Source organism: Ambystoma mexicanum, chromosome 4p (assembly GCF_040938575.1).
Source record: "Ambystoma mexicanum isolate Mex_15411 chromosome 4p, UKY_AmexF1_1, whole genome shotgun sequence".
NCBI lineage: Eukaryota > Metazoa > Chordata > Amphibia > Caudata > Ambystomatidae > Ambystoma > Ambystoma mexicanum.
Window position 1 is genome coordinate 238979020 of NC_090927.1, and position 12337 is coordinate 238991356.

Genomic DNA, 12337 nt, shown 5'->3' on the forward strand with positions numbered 1-12337 from the left:
TTCCATTTTCAGCAGATTTAAGATTAGCAGGTTCAGTGAGCAACCCACCATTTTCACAAAACCTGCCTGTCTTTCGTACACTTTTTTAGCTTGGGCCCAATTAGTCAGTTTGATTTGCAGCAATGATGCATAGAGCTTGCCTAGGACGTCAAGCAGTGCCACTGGTCGATTTTTCGGTGACACTCTTTTCCCTTTCTTAAATATTGGCACTATTATCCCCGACTTCCATGATGGTGGCATTTTTTTTGCGAGTTTATTCTTGTAAAAAGATCGAAACACAAGTCAGCCCTTGAGTTTTTCGCTCTCGTTATTGCATCTCGAATTTCAACTCTTGAGAAATTTAAGTTCCAATCTGATTCGGTAGTTGTGTGCACATACGGAGCAAAGGTTTTATGGTATAGCGCCGTGAAGTGCTGGACCCACTCAGATTCCATCACCTAGCATATAAGTAAAGCCTCCTGCAGGGTTTCCATCCCATTGATTGTTCGCCAAAACGCTATTCTTATTTGATAAAATCATCATAGCCTCTGCGTCTTTCTGCTGTTATACAAAATGATGGCTTTTAATCCAGTTTTTGTATCGCTGTTTAATTGCTTTCTTTGCGTTATTTAATCTTTTGGACCTTGATTATTTTTCCGGATTTCAGCTCGCATAGATCTTTTGCGTTGCATCACCATTAGATCAAAACAATGATTTTTCCGGAATGATCAGTTTTTCATTCCGTTGTTTTTGCTTTTAAATTGCACCAATATGGTGCATATTCGATCTCCGACGGCATCAACTTGAATTGGGAACATATGTTGGCCACTTCATGTTCTTCAACTCTTATACGTAGGCGATTAGCTTCAGCTGAAATTTGAGCCCTATTTTTTACTTAGGATACCTCTTGTATCGTAAAGTTTTGCTACCAGCATTTCGTGGTCACTATTTGTCATTGCACGAATATTCAGGGATTTTATTCTCGCATGCAATGTGTCAGAAGCAAAGATGTAGTCGATGGTCGAGCCGTAGCTTTCGCGCTGCCACGTGGTCTTCAGTTGAATATCTCCTTGGGTACAGCCATTTAGCATGGACAGGCCTCTTACATTCATTTCATCTGACCAAGTTTGAGTAAGGCGGCCTTTAGCGACACTCTGGGGTTTAAAAAAGTCAATATTTAAATCACCACATAGTATCAAGCCAGTTCCACTTGATGATTCGAGCAGGTTGTCAATTATAGAGGAAACTTGATCGATAAAGGGATAAGACCCAGTTGATTGATGATTCCAATACACATTAATTATGTGGATTATATTGTATAACAACGGTTTCTGTATGAGCTTTCTTATTTCGCAAACTTGGATGTAGGGCTTATAATTTTTGGAGTTTATCAACCGGTAACCTAAAGACCATTTGATCAATGTTAACAGCCCTGCTACCGGCCGCCCCTTATCAGCTTTGATAGCTGGATTCAAAGCACATTCAAATTCAGAGATCACAGGCAGTTCGCGCAGCCAGGTTTCTTGCAAGCATATCAGGTGTAAATCTTGGAACTAAGCGTTGTTTAGGAGAAAACCGCGCGTGTTCCATGAAGCAAGCAAACACTCTTGAGTCATGCTAGTCTTTGAACATTAGCTATGTTTTTTGACCTATTTGATTCCATGGTAAGATGTTAGAAGCGGCAATCCATACATTCAACTCTTGAAGCAGTACCTTGGTAAAAATCTTAGAGGAAACATCAAGCATTGCTAGCATTCTGAAATTTGCCAGGTTATCCCAAGAACCTTTTTTGTGGACCGTAAGAATATGGCTTGTTTTCCACAATGGGGGAATTGCAACCAACCTACCAACATGTTTAAATAGCAGCAAAAGTGCCGCACCCCATAAGGCTGGCTGTTTTTTAATCACAAGGTTGCAGACACCATAAGGGCCTGCTGCCCGGGAATTTTTCAATTTATCTATAATCCTAACAATATCTGATAAAGATGCATTGCAATCCCACGTGGAATCTGGCAAAGGGAGAATATTAATGGGCTTTTCTAATTTGCCCAAGGTTTCTTTAGTGTATGAAGCCCATGTTTCCTCAGATATACAATTAATGGACAAGTCACGTTTTTTGTGTTTTCTAAGGAGATGCCAGATGTCTTCATTGTTATTTGACTAAGCCGTCAATGCAATTTTCTTCCATATGTGTATTTCAGTTTTCTTTTTGTGTTGCTTAACCCATTTTTTATAATCAATTTTAAGTGATTTAATGAGGAATGCAACAGCTTGAACAGATAAAGGGGGATCAATATTCTTCACTGCCATTCTAATTGTAAGACGGAGGTGCTTTTTTGCTTCTCTGATTTTGTTGTTGTAACCCGCCCTGCGGGGTAATATTATATTAGTGCGTTCACCGGCAGATTTATAGGTCCTGCGTTTTCACACATGTTCACGAATATTCTGCATAAGCAGACTAATTTGGGACAACATTTGTCTCGCAGACATTTGGCCAGAGGCCCCTTCATTAGTAAACTCGGGTAACAGAGCAGATACAACATGGGTCACATTCTCAAGATTTCAACAATGCCAGACAATTCTGTTTTTACCTTCGTTCACATGTATCGACCCATTTTCATCTTGATCAGTGTCAATATCACATTTACCCGGGAATACATACAAAAGGCAGAGTGGGAGGTGATCACTTTCTTCACGTTCCACAATACCCATATCCCTTATAGAGTGAAGGCCCAAATTGTTAGTAAAAATATAATCAAGAATATCAGCTGATCTTCCTTCAACCCTGGTATATTTCATCATGGCCTGGCCTGGGGTAAGTCCATTTAGTTTTACTAAACCATGGCTATTGGCGAGATTCGCCCATTTGTGACCTTGCCGGTTAGATTCCTGGACGGTTGCTGATCTCATCAACCTATCATTCGCCTCTTGGTTATTACTAAGGTCACCGATTTTAGCATTCAGGTCACCTAGTAGCCAGGTTGGATGGCGATGACTGTACATCTTTAAGACTCCATCTACAGTGCGCACATTTTCTATAGTGTGGGCCATATGCGGGGGATCGTAAACATTGATAACTATAATGACTTCCACTAGACAAGTTAGTTTTGCAACTAATACATATGGGATGGACAGGGGAAGCTTTTCAATCTTCCATGGTGATTGAATAGATATCAGCAATCCCCCTTTAGGATGACCAAGAGGGCCCTTGGTGGCTACCTGATGTACGGTTCTCCTGTCGTCCAGTTGGATCTCTGTGGATAACCAGGTTTCCTGGGGTGTTACAATTTTAAAGATTGACAGGTATTCGATAAGGCCCTCTGCCTCAAATATATGGGAGTAACCTCTCGTATTCCACGAGTATAACAATTGTAAAGAGTGCAGTCAATTACGAGACTTCGGGATTTAAAAGTCAAAGGTAGCCATTGCCAGTATCCTTCGGGTATATCATCTGGACCAGTTTTAGCCACATTCGTTGCAGGGACATTTCTTATTGGAGGAGCAGGTTGACTTAACCGATGGATTACTGGCCTTTCCTCACTATTCACTATTGGCTCATGGTCCTAATTAGAATGATGGGGGGCACAGGGAGCAATAGGAATGGGCTTATGTTGTACAGGATTAGTACGGGATTTTGCAGCTGGTATCATAACTTTATGAACAGTTTAGCCTAGGCGTAAAAGGTCAACCTCATAGCATAGAACATAGTTCAATGTGCCGTCAGCCTCAAAGCATATATTGGAGATATATTTATTAGTTATTTCTAAATAATCAACCAAATGAATATCATTGGAAGTAATAACCCACAAGGGTACAATCAATTTAAATATGCTCAAAATCGCTGACCGATTCAGCGGGAGAGTAGATTTATCCATATGTACCTGGGTTCTTTGTAGAACAGTCATCAATCCCACATTAGATGTTGCCTTATCACAGCTATGTGATACACCATTTACAGAGTTTTTCAACATCCAGGCATCTGGCAATGTCAATTGCCCCACTACTGCACACTTTGGTACTTGTGCATTAACCAGGGCCAAAAACACCACACAGTCGTCAAGCACACATATCGAATTAGACTCAGCGTCAGTCGTATTACTACTGGGCAACACTGTGGGCTTTGTATTATCACCCACCTGTTTATGTGCATTGCCCACATCAATGGTTGTATCTGGTGATACCACAGCAGCACAATCATCAATGCTTACAACAGCACCAGGATTAGTTAGTAGAGTCTTTTTCCTTTTACATTTCGCTTACTATACATGAAGGCTTGATTAACATGAGGGGGCTTCCTTTTGGCAGAGGTAGGCTTCTTCTCTGTATTCATATCAATGCATTTTTTAGTTTGTTTTTTCACATATGCTACTGCAGGAGTTATTGCATGTGACATTGTACGTCTGCTTACACACTCTTTACAACATACCTCTTTTAGTTTGGTATGGATAAGCAAGGATTGCACATCAATTTTCGTTTCTAGGTGTGTGCACTTCTCAAGTAACATTGAGAGTAAATTTTCCAAAGCGTTAAACATTTCATCAGAATTCATACCGATATCTACATTGTTTTCATTTGTACCTTCCCCATTATCAGTAATCACATTTCTAGGTGAACGTACTATCTTTCCAACTTTCCTTTAGTAGTGAAGCTAAAAACAAGAGGTATATTTGGATTATACTCAGGAGCATACTTAGGGGGTGGGCCGATGTTGATTGCATCTTTAACATTAGGCACAAGAGCCAAAGCCATCTTTGATGGAGGGGTAAAGTACATAGGGGTGGCGACAGCATTGACTAAGGACATTTCGGGGTCGATGCAAATGTACTCAATCTCAAGATCCACAAGCTCAGAATTCAAAATATCAATGGCACCTGTGGTTTGGCTATTAGATTCCCTATGCACGATAGCAGCAGTGCTCCCATTGCCATGTAATGCACTAGGGTCGGTACTCACTGACCCTCCTCCAGCCACCCCCCCACCCTCCATCTCTTCCTTTCCTCTCTTCTCCCCTGATGAGGTTGCTAGACAAGTCCGATCTATGAAAGCCTCGTCAAAACAGGTTCATCCCTGTTCCTCTAAAACTCTCAAGGACCACATTGATACCCTCGCTCCGGCCTTTGCCGACTTCTGCAACCACTCCTTTGCCTCAGGATCCTTCCCCTCACCTCTTAAGCACTCCCTTGTGCATCCTATCCTCAAGAAACCCACAGCGGGTCCCTCTTGTCCGGCCAACTATCGCCCAGTTTCCATTACCCCCTTCTTAGGCAAACCCCTTGAAAATCTGTCCATCTCTCAGCTAAACCTTCATTTTGATTCTGTTGGCTGTCTCCATGAGCATCAAGTCTGACTTCAGATCTGGCAGAAGCACGGAAACTGCCCTCCTGAACATCCATGAAGATCTGCTTTCCAACCTTGACTCTAGCATTCCCTCTGTTCTCATCCTACTTGATCTCTGCTCTTCCTTCGACACGGTCAACCATACCATCCTGCTCAACCGTCTCCGGGATAACTTGGGCATCACCGATCAGGCTCTGGCCTGGCTGACCTCTTTCCTCTCTGATCGACCCTCCCAGGTCCAACTTGGATCCTTCCTATCATCTGCCTTCCTCTCCACCTGTGGTGTTCCCCAGGGGTCTAACATCTCGCCCTGGCTTTTCAACCAATATCTGGCAACTCTTGCCCGCTGTATTGCCATTTTCTGCTCAAACTTCCAGTGCTACGCAGATGACACTCAACTCATTTTCAGGCTGCCCTCGGCCACCTCCTCCACCTCTCTCATCACTGATTGCCTAACTGCCATCCAAGATTGGTGTGCCACCAACGATCTTTGTCTTAATGCCAGCAAGACAGAGATCCTCCTCATTGGCACACCATCACCTTCCTTTCCCCTCACTCTCTGACCAGCCTCCCTTGGCCCTCCTCCTATCCCCACCTGCGAGGCCAAGAACCTTGATGTCACCTTTGATTCCACACTCTCCTTCTCTGCCCATATCGCTGATGTATCAAAAAAGTCAAACCTCCTACTGCACCTCCTCAGAGGTATTCTTCCTTTCCTCTCATTCCCCCAGAAGCTCACTGTCTCCCAAGCTCTGGTTCTCTCTAACATGGACTATTGCAACAGCCTCTTTCTTAATCTACCTGCCTCTACTCTCTGCCCTTTACAACTTATCCAGAACAGGACTGAGAGACTTGTCCTTGGCCTCAAGCCCTGGGATTGTATCTATCCAGCTCTGAAATCTCTCCATTGGCTCCCTGTGGATGCAAGGATTAAATTCAAAACCCTCTGCATTGTCCACAAGGCTTTCTGGGGCCTGGGTCCAACATACCTTCAGCTATCCCTCCGCAAATACCTCACATCTCGAGCACTCCGCTCCTCTACCTCTAACTCCCTCAGGGTCAGTCGTTTCTCAAAGAAACAAGCTGGGGGTAGATCTCTGTCTTCGGCTGGGGCCTCCCTCTGGAACAGACTCCCTGCCACTCTAAAACTTGAGGAGAACCATCTCTGGTTCCGGAAGCACCTCAAAACCTTCCTCTTTGCTTCTGCCTTCTCCTCCCCTCTTGATTCTGCTCTCCCTCAGCACCATGCACCTGGCCACCCTCTGTCCTTTGGGCCCAGGTACCTGCTCATCTTGCCACCCTCACGCCGCACTGCCTCCAGGCCACCCCCTGCACTGGGGTCTGTATCTGTACCCATACAGCCCTCCCCTTTTCTTCCTCCACTTTCAGACCTACACGACCAGCTGCCATAAACCCAGCACTTGCCACTTGCTGGCTGCACTCCCATTGTTTGTTGCCTTTTTATTTATTATTTTATTATTATTTTTGTTTTTTTTCCTTCTCGCTCCGCACTCTCTTTTTGTTCCCCCTTCCATGCACTTCTCCCCCTTCTCCCTCTACCCTGCACTTGCACGTTCTCAATGTCACTGGGCCTAGTAAGATCGTTGTTTTTGTTCTCCCCTTTTCCCTTTCCCTGCCTGGTTGCGCTCTGAAACACTTGTGTATGAGCGCAATAGTAATAAAATATCAATCAATCAATCACTATTACCATTCAACACACATTTAGCAATCACAGATGGTATTAGCATCACATTAGGCAAGAAATCATTAGCTTTTGGATCAAGGAGGCTGGGGATGGATTGCATGCCAACATTGGGGTCTTTGTCAAGTTCAATAACACTATTGACGCCTTTACCACTGTCAATATAATCTTGGTTTACTGCCATGGTACCACATAGCACATCACATAACAATTTTGCGCTGACACATCCCAAATTACTAGTCAACTCAGAGGCCAAGTCGGCAGATGCTGATTTGAGAGAAGCAATCTCACTGAACTCAGCCACTGGCATGGCACTTGGCATCTTCCCAAAGTAGTCACTGATCGAATTTCCCCGTATCGTGCCTTTTTTAGGGCGCAAGATAATTTTAGGGATACAGATGCGGTGATTACGCACATTTTTATGCATTACTAGTTCCTTTTCATAGTCATCCATAGCAACATACAAATAGTAATAAAAAGAAAAATCAAGGTGGAGCTGAGCTTAATGGGCTTAATAGGAGTGGAAGTAGGAGTGATAAGTACTGGATTCAGCAATATAACTTGGACTAAAAGTAGAAATGGATTTTTAAAGGGAGCATAAAGACTCAAAACACTCAAGATGCACCGAGTGCTAAAACGATAAGACAGTATAACGGTATAACAGTAATAGAACAGCAGTAAGCGTAAACAAAGAAGCAGATATAAGCGGGCAAACAACTTGCTTACCTAGACTGCTAGACACACCTAAGGAGATGAGTTGTTAAAGCTGCTGCTTCTTTTGTACTTCTTAGTAGTCACTTAGAGCCACGACCATGACCCACAACCACACACATATGCAGGGCAAAAAAAAAAAGGCAAGACAGCGTGAGTGAGGGCCTCTCCTGGTCTCTCACATACTCTCACTAGCATGAGGCAGGAAAACAAGTAACGGAAGCTAGTATGCCAGTGAGCATGAGAGGTTCTGTGGTTCTGAGAGGTTCTGTGGTTCGCTTGCTCGCTTGCCGAGTAGCAGAACAGCAAAACAGCAAGAGCAAACCTAGCCTTTTCGAAGCAGGGCTTATGCCGCAAGGGCACTTGGGTACTCTGTTGTAATATGTCCAGGCGCATGTGGAATGTTGATGGCTGTTCAGGCATCAACATTCCACATCAGCCAGTGGATTTCTGGACCCTCTGGTGGTGGCAGCTCATGTTTGGGGTCCATACAATAAACAGCTTGACTACACCTACCTGTGTGTGTGTAGATCTTGTCATTGGCGATGAGGACCTGTGTGGACCCCATTTGGCTTCACGCGTGCGTCTCCCTGTTCCTGCTGTCATCTGTACCGCGGATGGCGCACTGTTGGCCCAATCTGCGCAGCGAGAAAGCATTGGAGGTGCCCCGCGTACCGGAGGGCCCCCGGTGTTGTCGCGGTGCTGTGACTGTTGGCGGGCCCATTCCGTGGACGTGTGCTGCCCTGCCTCGTCATCCCACGGCTGTGCGAGCTGTCGCCAACTCTGCAGCGACTTGGTGGCATTTGTGGTGGCCTCTGGTGGTTGGATCGGAGCCCAGCTTGCGGAGAGGGGGTGGCCCGGGATGCAGCACGGAAACGCGTCCGGCCTTTTGTCTTCTTTCCGTTTTGCCACTTTGAGCCACTCGGCGCCATTGTCAGGGGGCAGAGCCAACTACTTTCTGTCCGCATCTGTGTTGGAGGAGACACGGCCGTAGCTGCTGCTGGAGGAAACATCTTGTGTGGGTTTCAGGGTGTTGCTTCGCGCTTGACGGCGGCTGAGGGCTGCCTCATTGTTGACAGTGTCGACGGCACCCATCTGTTTCTGGCTGCAAATTGGTTACTGTGGACCGGTAGGTTTCTTTGTCTCTGGCGTCCTTGCTGGATTTCCAGGATTGTCTGCCTCATGGATTGCATGGATTGCATCTGGTACTTCAACTTTGTTGGTGCCAGCCTGGCTGATTTTGGGTACTGCAGCTTACATTTTCAATGTGTTGAGACAAGGTGACATTTTCTCTGGAGACGCCTGCCTGAGTTGACTGGTGTTCTGGGAAGGGGATCCTATTTTTGTTTTCACGAGGAAAGTACTGTTTCCAGTTACTTGGGGTCTGCAAATTGATTTGGGTGTGGACCGTGGTACCCTCATTTAAACATGTTGCATACAGCTGCGAGGCCTCCTCCCGCCTTTTTGCCAAAACCTGGTGAACCTACTGCTCCATGGGATCAGTGGGTGGATGCCTTCAAGGTGTATTTGAGGGCCGCCATCGGTGCCAAGTTCACCGATGATGAGAAGGATGTTGCACTGCTTAACTGTATTGATACTGAGGGGTTGAGGGTTTTCCGTCACCTGCCTGGAGAATGTGATGGTTCCAGGTGGCGGTGAGGGAGAGATGGTCATAAGTACATATGAGACTGCCCTGAAAAAGATGCAAATTCGTTTTGGTAAAAGGGTTAATGTTGTTTTGGAGCGATATAAATTATTTTCTAGGGCACAAGGATTCACAGAGAGCATAGATGCCTATGTTACGGCATTACGAGCGCTTATGGCCACTTGTGGGTTTCCGGGTAATTTGGATGAACACATCAGGGACCAAATTATGATGAAGACCTCTAATCAGAAAATCAGAGAAAGGTTGTGGATTGAGAGCGACCCACCCTTAGATAAGGTGTTGGAGATCGCAAGGGCAATTGAGGCCTCCAGGATAAGTGTACAGATCTTTACTGAGAGGGATGGGTCTAGGGATGTGGTTCATGCTGTGATCCCAAGGAACAAAAAAATTTTGATAAGTTTAATGGTCAAGGGGACAGGTGGTCTAAGGGTAAGGATGGGTGCAAAAATTGTGGTTGGTCCAGCCATGCGGCTGATTCCAAGTCCTGTCCTGCTAGCAATGTTTAATGCAGGAAATGTAGACGTGTGGGCCATTATGCACGCATGTGTAAGGTGCAGGTGGTGGCTAATGTAACTCCAGATGACTCTACACTGTTGCAAGAAGGTGCCTCGGGTGGTAGACCCGAACAGGGAGTGATTCTGCATGTGGATGGAAGTGTGCGCAAGGGCCCCTGGGTCTCGGTACTGGTTGATGATCATCCTGTGGATATGTTGGTAGATTCAGGGTCACCTTACACCTTGGTGGCTCCAGTAGTGTATCATGGAGAATTGGGTAAGCAGATTTCAGCTTTTCTTGCTTCGGACATCAAGCCATGTGCCTATGGGCAGAACCCCATTGATGTACTGGGCTACAGTTGGTCCAATTTTTCGTTCAATGGTAGGCAAGCTCTGGGTAAACTGTATGTGGCGTCCAAGGGCACTAGTGTGCTGGGTTGGGATAAGCAGGCGGCTTTAGGAATGCAAATTCATCCCGGTAAGGAGGTTACTGTTCTCAGTATTGCAGAGGGAGCTGTGGATAGAACCATAGTTACGCCAGCTTTGCTCATGGGTGAGTTTCCAGAGGTATTTTCTGATACTCTTGGTAAGCTCAGTGGTTTTGCTCATCGCATTGTGTTGAAGAGGGGCGCTGTGCCTAAGGTACACAAAGTGAGGAGAGTGCCGGTGTCAGCAAGGGAGGGTTTGGAATCTGAGTTGACCAAATTAGATAAGGCAGGTATAATTTAACCTATTGAGTCGTCAGAGTGGTTGTTTCCCGTGGTCCTGGTCAAGAAAGATGATGGAGGTATCGGAATGTGTGTAGACCTTAGGGTGCTTAATTCTAGCATTTGGGTCCATCGGCACCCTTTGCCGAACATTAACGAATTGTTGTTGACATTGGGGGATGCAAAGTATTTCTCAACCTTTGATTTGTCAACCACATACCATCTTATAGACCTGCACATTGACTCTAGGCCTCTCACATCATTCGTGACTCCTTTTGGGGCATACCGTTTTTGTCGCATGCCATTTGGCCTTGCTTCGGCTTCTGCAGTATTCCAACGGTTGATGCAGCAGATGTTTAGTGGATTGTCCGGAGTAAGTTATTTTCAGGATGACATCCTGGTGTGTGGTAGTAGCAGGGAGGAACATGATGTCAGGGTCAGGAAGGTGATGCGGATTCTTAAAGGGAGAGGTCTGACTGTGAAACTGACTAAATGTCAGATGGGTGTGTGGAGGTTACCTATTTAGGTCATACACTGAGTTCGGAGGGTGTTAGCCCCAAGGCTGAGTTAGTACAATTTATGAGGGACACACTTGTTCCAGCCAATAAAGACCAGCTGAGGGCTTTCCTTGGCCTTGCAGAGTATTATGTTAAATTCATATCCAACTATGCTGAAAAGACGGTGGCCATGAGGGACCTGATGAAGAGGTCAGCCAGATTTGTGTGGTCTGAGGAGTGTGGGGCAGAATTTGAGCTGGTTAAGAGAGATGTGGAAAATGCTCCGTGCCTGAAATCATTTGATCCAAAAACAAGACTGTACTTACTGTGGATGCGAGTGATGTGGGTTTGCGTGCAGTGCTAGAACAATGGTTGGATGGTGAATGGAAGCTGGTGGCTTTTGCTTCGAGGACTCTGAGAGATGTGGAGAGCAGGTACTCGGTAATTGAAAGGAAGGCCTTGGCGGTGCTGTGGGCTTCAAAGCATTTCAGGACATTTCTTTGGGGTATTCCGTATATAGTCACGATGGACCATAAACCTTTAGTGCAGGTGTTTTCTACCAAAGGTGTGGTGGTGGTATCCCCGAGGATTGCGAGGTGGTCGGTTGAGTTATAGGATTACAATTTCACCCTGCAAAATTTTCCAGGAAAGCTCAATGTAGTGGCGGACTGTTTGTCCCGTTTGCCCGTGGTGGAGGGAGACAATCAGAATCAGGTAGGGTTGGAGAAAGAGGAGGATTTGCAAGGGTGTCAAGTAGCTTATGTTGCTTCTGCTGTGGAGAAGTCATTGTGGGATGTTGAGTCTGAGGCTGATGTTGAATTGAAGTGGATCAGGCAAGGTCTCATCAAAGGCTGGCAGGCCGTTAAGGAAAAACCTGAGGGGAGGGGCTATTCCCAGGTATTGCTTGAATTGGCTGTGGGTCCTTGGGGTGTTTCCAGAGGTGTCAAGTTAATAAACCCTGTAAGTCTCAGAGGTAAAATTGTGGAATTGGCGCATGCTGGGAATTTGTGTTGTTCTCTGACCAAGAGGAGACTTAGGGAAGAATATTGGTGGGCGTCAATCGACAAGGACGTAGAACAAGCGGTGAAAGATTGTCAGGCTTGTGCCATCAGCGATAAAAGCAAGGTATTGCATCCTCAAACAATTCATCCTGTAGATGTTCCCAAACAGGTCTGGACCAAATTGGCTTTGGACATCATGGGTCCTTTTGAGTGTCTTCAGCCTGAGTGTAGATATCTGTTGGT